Below are 7,000 nucleotides of genomic sequence, written 5' to 3'. Positions count from 1 at the left end.
TTCTCCCACCTCGACCTCCCAAGTAGCTGGGATTACAGGCATGAGCCACCACACCTGGCTACTTTTTGTATTTTTAGTAGAGACGGGGTTTCACCATATTGGCCAGGCTGGCCTCCAACTCCTGGCCTCAAGTGATCCACCTGCCTCGGCCTCCCAAAGTGCTAGGATTACAGGCGTGAGCCACCAGGCCAGACCAGAGTTTTTGTCATATATATTTACCACTATGCTATTTAGTACCTAAAGATTCATCACTATAATATTTTTTCATGGCTTTTTTTTTTTTATCATTACTGAGTCACTCTCTGACTTTTTAAATTAAATGCCATATTATCTTTTCATGAATTTTGCTATTTCCACTACTTTTATTTGCGTTTTCCTGAATAAATTATGGTTCATCCCTTTATTTTCAACCCCTTAATACGGTTCCTAGTTCAACATTCCCACCACTACTGCCGCACATAACTTGGCCTTCTGCAGATGTTGTAAAGCTGAATCCATTTCAGCCACAGTTCTTTGTAAGCACATGCAGAGTTGTGCTGTTAATAGGGAAGGCAACTTTTTTGGCCTCACATCTTAGTCACTTTCAGCTGCTATAACAAAGTACCACAGATTGGGTGGTTTATAAACAATAGAAATGTATTTCTCTGATTTTGGAGGCTGGAATTCTGAGATTGGGGTGCAGCAGTGTCAAGCTCTGATGAGGGTCCTCCTCTGGCTTGCCGGCTAGTCGTGCACTCACAAGAGGAAGGAGGGCATAAGAGCTCTTTAGGGTCCCTTTGGCAAGGTCACTAGTCCCATTGACAAGGGCTTCTCTCTCATGACCTAATCATCTTCCAGGGGCTTCACCTCCTTATACCATCGCAGTGGGGGTTAGGGCTTCAACATACGAATTTTGGGTGGACACAAACCTTCAGTCCATAAGGCCTCACCTTGTGTACTGATATTGAGCTGTATTACTGAAAATCTGAGAATCTTGTATCCCACAATTTTCTGCTCTTAAAGTATTTGTTGGACTTTAAGTAGAACACATTAGGTATAATATTCTTTTCAGTGGAATTATTTGTGATGCTTGATGCTGCCAAAGGAAAAAAATAGATTATTTCTAACCCCAGTGAGTAAGACAGTTGATTTTTGAATCTGCTTGTCTGGGAAGCAGGATGGGTACAGTAATGCTGCACTCAGGTGCAGCCCCACTCCTCCTACTTTGATTTTGTGCTTAGGGCGAAAAGCTTCTGAGAATGCAGCTTCTAGAAATGAGCACGGCTTCCGTGCACTGAAAATCTTGCTGAAAAGCTCCTTTTGTTTCTGAGATATACCAGATGGAATGTTCTCTGTACAAACAAATATTCAAAATCCTTCAGAAGAGATATGTAGTTTACAGTTTAACATTCACTATCTCTACTAGGAGGGGGGACAAATTCCTGAGACAAAGGAGTTGCAATAGAAATTCTTGAAATTTAAGCCGGGCATGGTGGTTCATGCCTGTAATCCCAGCACTTTGGGAGGCCAAGGCGGGCGTATCACCTGAGTTCAGGAGTTTGAGACCAGCCTGACCAACATGGAGAAACCTCATCTCTACTAAAAATACAAAATTAGCCGGGCGTGGTGGCTCACGCCTGCAATCCCAGCTACCCGGGAGACTGAGGCAGAAGAATAGCTTGAAACCGGGAGGCGGAGATTGCGGTGAGCCGAGATCGCGCCACCGCACTCCAGCCTGGGCGACAAGAGCAAAACTCCGTCTCAAAAAAAAAAAAAAGAAAGAAAAGAAATTCTTGAAATTTAAAGAGTACAGCGAATGTTCCATTCATTTAATCTTGGGTAATGAATTGGAGTTGCCCTTCCTGGTCCCGCCCCAAGGGTCCACCCCTTCTGCTAGGACTGGTTTCCGCCCACTCATCTGTCATCTTGCTCAGTTGTCACCTACACAAAGCCTTCCTTTCTTCCCCGCAGGCAATGCTGACGGCTTCCTCTTCACTGTCCCCAGCTCTTTGTGTGTGCTGCATTTAGAATGAAACAAATTGTTCTGTAATGATTTGTTTACGTATCTGTCTCTCCCAGTAGGTGATGAGCTATTTGGAGTCAGGGACCACATCTTCATCATTTTCAGACACCCATCTCCTTTTGTTGAATAAATCTTTGAGCCTATTTTCAGATCTTTCTGAACTCCTTTTAGAGATTCCCATTGTCGGTGGCATAAACTCCAAACTTCACTTCTGTGCCTTGACACCCCAGTCAGACTGAATATTTACAGCTCTCCGAAGACTCCGGGCTCTCTCTCCCCTTTCTTCTTTTACCAATAATGTTCCCTTTGCTTGGAATGTATCTGCCCAAACGTTAAACGTCAACTACCCTTTCTTTGTTCTGGGTTAACTCTTCCTCATTCTCAAGATGGGTGAGAGCACGCCCTGGGTGTTGCAACAGTATTCTGTGATTTTCCCAATATATCATTTAGCACACGCTGTTATGATCACCCCACTTACATGTCTGCCTCGCCCTGGAGGCTGGATGGTGCTGGAGTTGCTGTATGCAGTTTCCCTGCCTCCTAGCAGAGGGCCTGGTACTCAGTCAATGTTAGTAGGATTATGTTTCTTACAAAAGCCACATAAAATATCTGAGACTTCATAGTAATATAGAAAGAGTGTGTAATCTGAAATAGAAATGTTGAGTTCTTGTCCAGATTCTGCTATTTACAACTGGGGAGGAAAATAAAATATAAAAGTTTGTCTATGTTTAGAAGAGCAGACATAAGTAAAGAAAAATAGGCTCCTGCCAGGAAGTAGGACTCATAGTGCCAGAACAGTGGAGAAACAGACAGGTTAGCTTAGCAGCAACTGGGGTTAACAAGGTACAACAGGAGAGGCCAGGCGCGGTGGCTCACACCTGTAATCCCAGCACTTTGAGAGGCCAAGGTGGCGGATGGATGGTTTGAGTTCAGGAGTTCCAGACCAGCCTGGCCCACGTGGTGAAGCCCCATCTCTATTAAGAATACAAAATTAGCCAGGTGTGATGGCGCACGCCTGTAATCCCAGATACTCGGGAGGCTGAGACAGGAGAATCGCTTGAGCCTGGGAGGTGGAGGTTGCAGTGAGCCAAGATCGTGCCACTGCACTCCAGCCTGGGCAACAGAACGCGACTCTGTCTCAAAAAAAAAAAAAAAAAAAAGATACCACAGGAGGGAAAGGGGCATCAGCTCCTCGTGTTACCAAATGGCCTGGCAATGCAGGAACAAGTGCGGGCCTCTGGCCCAGGCAGATGGGCGACACCAAGATGGCCCCAGGGAAGAAAGGAAAGAAAAGAATTGGTTTTTGATTTTGGATAAAGAGAGGATCTCAAGCCTGAGGTTTATTTATTTGTACCTATGCCTGCTGTTTATTCCCTGGTGAAGCTGCTGGAACAAATCCGCGTCCGCCTTGTGTGGCCTCGCTGCATGGAAGGGAGACAGCAGAATTCATGCTTTGGCGAGGCTTTCCACATGTTGGAAATGTGACAGCTGCCTGGACCGCTCGTCCTGGGCTTTGGCAACACTGACCACCTGTGCGTGAAGCAGCAGGTCATTCAATGTCTTTGAGCCTCAGGATTTCTCTGTAAAAATGAGGATATATATTCACAATATGAATCTCAGACAATATTAGCTTTGAAGTTTTTAGACATAAAATTGTTTATGCCATCTGTCCATGGCTACTCATAGGATTAAACGAAGGTCTAGGAGGGCAGGTGTGTGTCTGGGGCCCCCTGTGTCCCCATGGAGCCGTCCAACCCTGCTGTCACACACAGTCAGTGTTTTAAAATGGAATTTACTCTTTGACAGATGTGCTGCCATTTCACTTTCAGTCTCTCTCTCGTGGTTAGATACCTCAAGCCTAGATGGCCAGGGCAGTGCATTGCATGCAGTGCAGACAGATGAGCATTCAAAAGGTGGCATGGTGGGGGCTCCTGGACATTGCATGGGCTCTGGAGTCAGAATGAATTCTGTCCTTGCTCTGTGTGACCTTCAGCAAGTCTTGTATTACTTCTCCAAACCTCGGATTACTATCTGCAGTATGAAAATAACAAAGCACCAGGCCGGGTGCTGTGGCTCACGCCTGTAATCGAGCACTTTGGGAGGCCAAGGCAGGCGGATCACAAGGTCAGGAAATCAAGACCATCCTGGCCAACATGGTGAATCTCCGTCTCTACTAAAAATACAAAAGTTAGCTGGGCGTGGTGGTGGGCACCTGTAATCCCAGCTACTTGGGAGGCTGAGGCAGGAGAATCGCTTCAACCCAGGGGGCGGAGCTTGCAGTGAGCTGAGATCGTGCCACTACCACTGCACTCCAGCCTGGCAACACAGCAAGACTCCGTCTCAAAAAAAAAAGAAAAAAAGAAAAGAACAAAGCACCTACCTCCTGCGTGATGTGGGGAGCCTCTGGGCCAATGCATATAAAGCACTTCCCTGCAGGCGACACCCCAGCGTAATCAGCAGGCAGTGGATGCTGGTTACTCTGGCTCCTTAGTGAGTCCTGATGTGCACATGTGAAGTGGTTATTGTTATCCCTGCTTTGCATGTGAGGAGAATGAGCCTTTTCATTAAGTGGCTGATTTGGAATTTTTTTTTTTTCAGGACAGGGTCTACTCTGTTGCTCAGGCTGGAATGCAGTGGTACGATCATGGCTCACTGCAATTGTAACCACCCAAGGGGCTCACCTTGCCTGCTGCCTGGACAGAGCTGATTCATCAAGACAGGGGAATTGCAATAGAGAAAGAGTAATTCGTGCAGAGCTGGCTGTGCAGGAGACTGGAGTTTCATTATTACTCAGATCAGTCTCCCTGAGCATTTGGGGAGCAGAGTTTTTAAGGATAACTTGGTGGATGGGGGAAAGCCAGTGAGCCAGGAGTGCTGATTGGTCAGAGATGAAATCATAGGGAGTGGCAGCTGTCTTCTTGAGCTGAGTCGGTTCCTGGGTGGGGCAGAGGGGCACAAGATGAGATGAGCCAGTTTATTGATCTGGATGGTGCCAGCTGATCCATCAAGTGCAGGGTCTGCAAAATATCTCAAGCACTGATGTTAGGAGCAGTTTAGGGAGGGTCAGGATCTTGTAGCCTCCAGCTGCATGGCTTTGAAACCGTAATTTCTAATCTTGTGGCTAATGTTAGTTTTACAAAGGCAATCTAGTCCCCATGCAAGAAGGAGGTCTGCTTTGGGAAAGGGTTGTTACCGTCTTTGTTTAAACTATAAACTAAATTTCTCCCAAAGTTAGTTCAGCCTATGCCCAGGAATGAACAAGGACAGCTTGGAGGTTAGAAGCAAGATGGAGTCAGTTAAGTTAGATCTCTTTCACTGTCTCAGTGTCTCAGTCATAATTTTGCAAAGGCGGTTTCAATACCTCAGCTTCCCAGGCTCAAGTGATCCTCCTGCCTCAACCTCCCGCATAGCTGGGACTAGAGATGTGGACTACCACACCCGGCAATTTTTTATTTTTTGCGGACATGGGGTTTCACTATATTGCCCAGGCTGCTCTAGAAATTCTGGGCTCAAAGGATCTTCCTGCCTCAGCCTCCCGAAGTGGTGGGATTACAGGCATGAACCATTGCATCCAGCCTGATTTGGGTTTTGAACACAGTTTTGTCGAACCCTTGAGAGGAGCACTTTTCACAGTGCCATGCTGAATGAGAAGTAATCCTTAAACTTAAGGGAATTCCTTTCGACTGTGGAGAAGCCATTGCCCTTCTTTTCTTCTTCCTTGCCTTCAAGGAAGTTCTTCTTTTGTACTAGAACCCCAATGTGATCAGGACCTTTTTTCCTATCCATGGCCAGGCTCTCAGGGACAGTGATCCTATTTCCCCCAAGCATCAGTCCTGGTGAATTTAAGTCAGCTGTAATGACAATGATCACATTCTCTCTGGGGAACAGGCTCATGGCAGTTCTGGGGGAGTTGAGAGAGAGAGGAGGAGTCTTTGGGCCAAAAAATAAACACAGCTGGTAATGACCCAACAGAGTGGTGGAGAGAATCTGAGTCCTTGAAGTTGATGTGGATTTGTTTAATAAAACCATTCTGCAACCCACTACCCCACCTGTTTTTATGTCACATAATAGGACTTTTGTTAGGTGAGATAATATGATTCAGTTAAAGTTATTTTATTATTATTATTATTTGAGACGAAGTTTCGCTCTTGTTGCCCAGACTGGAGTGCAATGACGTGATCTCGGCTCACCGCAACCTCCGCCTCCCTGGTCCAAGGATTCTCCTGCCTCAGCCTCCTGGGTACCTGGGATTACAGGCATGCACCACTATGCCCGGCTAATTTTGTATTTTTAGTAGAGATGGGGTTTCTCCATGTTGGTCAGGCTGGCCTTGAACTCCTGACCTCAGGTGATCTGCCTGTCTCAGCCGCCCAAAGTGCTGGGATTACAGGTGTGAGCCACTGCGCCCGGTTTTTTTTTTTTTGGTTTTTTTTTTGAGGTGGAGTTTCACTCGTGTTGCCCAGGCTGGACTGCAATGGTGTGATCTCGGCTCACTTCAGCCTTGCAACCTCTGCCTCTCAGGTTCAAGCAATTCTCCTGCCTCAGCCTCCCAAGTAGCTGAAATTAAAAGTATATGCCACCACACCCAGCTAATTTTGTATTTTTAGTAGAGATGGGGTTTCACTATGTTGGTCAGGCTGGTCTCGAACTCCTGACCTCAGGTAATCCACCCACCTTGGTCCCAAAGTGCTAGGATTATAGGTGTGAACCACTGCACCAGGCCTTGATTTTTGCTTCCTTTGCAAATTTGACATAATCATTCTGTAAACTTTCGTCTAAGTCATTAACTGAAATTCTGAGCAGGATGGGCTTGAGTACAGAATTCTGGATCACTTCTCTGGCTGATTAACACTAACTGGGTGGATTTGTCCATGTGGCTTTAAGTGCACCTGAATGCATTACCATGTTAAATACCTTTTTGAAATTAAGACGTCCTAGGCTGGACATCCTCCAGATTCTACCTGTCTATCTTTTCATTGCCCAGAAGCCATAATATGT

General features: G+C 46.1%; 1 long non-coding RNA gene across 1 annotated transcript; it reads right to left on the bottom strand.

Moving 5' to 3' along the window:
* Positions 1–344: 344 nt before the first annotated feature.
* Positions 345–4,804, bottom strand: LOC129489409 (uncharacterized). The gene is made up of 3 exons (XR_008659972.2): positions 4,684–4,804; positions 3,357–3,582; positions 345–2,647 (listed from the first exon to the last, which is right to left on the bottom strand). It is a non-coding gene; the product is annotated as an uncharacterized lncRNA (long non-coding RNA).
* Positions 4,805–7,000: the final 2,196 nt, after the last annotated feature.

The sequence above is a fragment of the Symphalangus syndactylus genome, chromosome 1 (genome assembly GCF_028878055.3).
Source record: "Symphalangus syndactylus isolate Jambi chromosome 1, NHGRI_mSymSyn1-v2.1_pri, whole genome shotgun sequence".
NCBI lineage: Eukaryota > Metazoa > Chordata > Mammalia > Primates > Hylobatidae > Symphalangus > Symphalangus syndactylus.
Note: the sequence above shows the minus strand (reverse complement) of the source record. Positions and strands in the feature narration are given on the sequence as shown.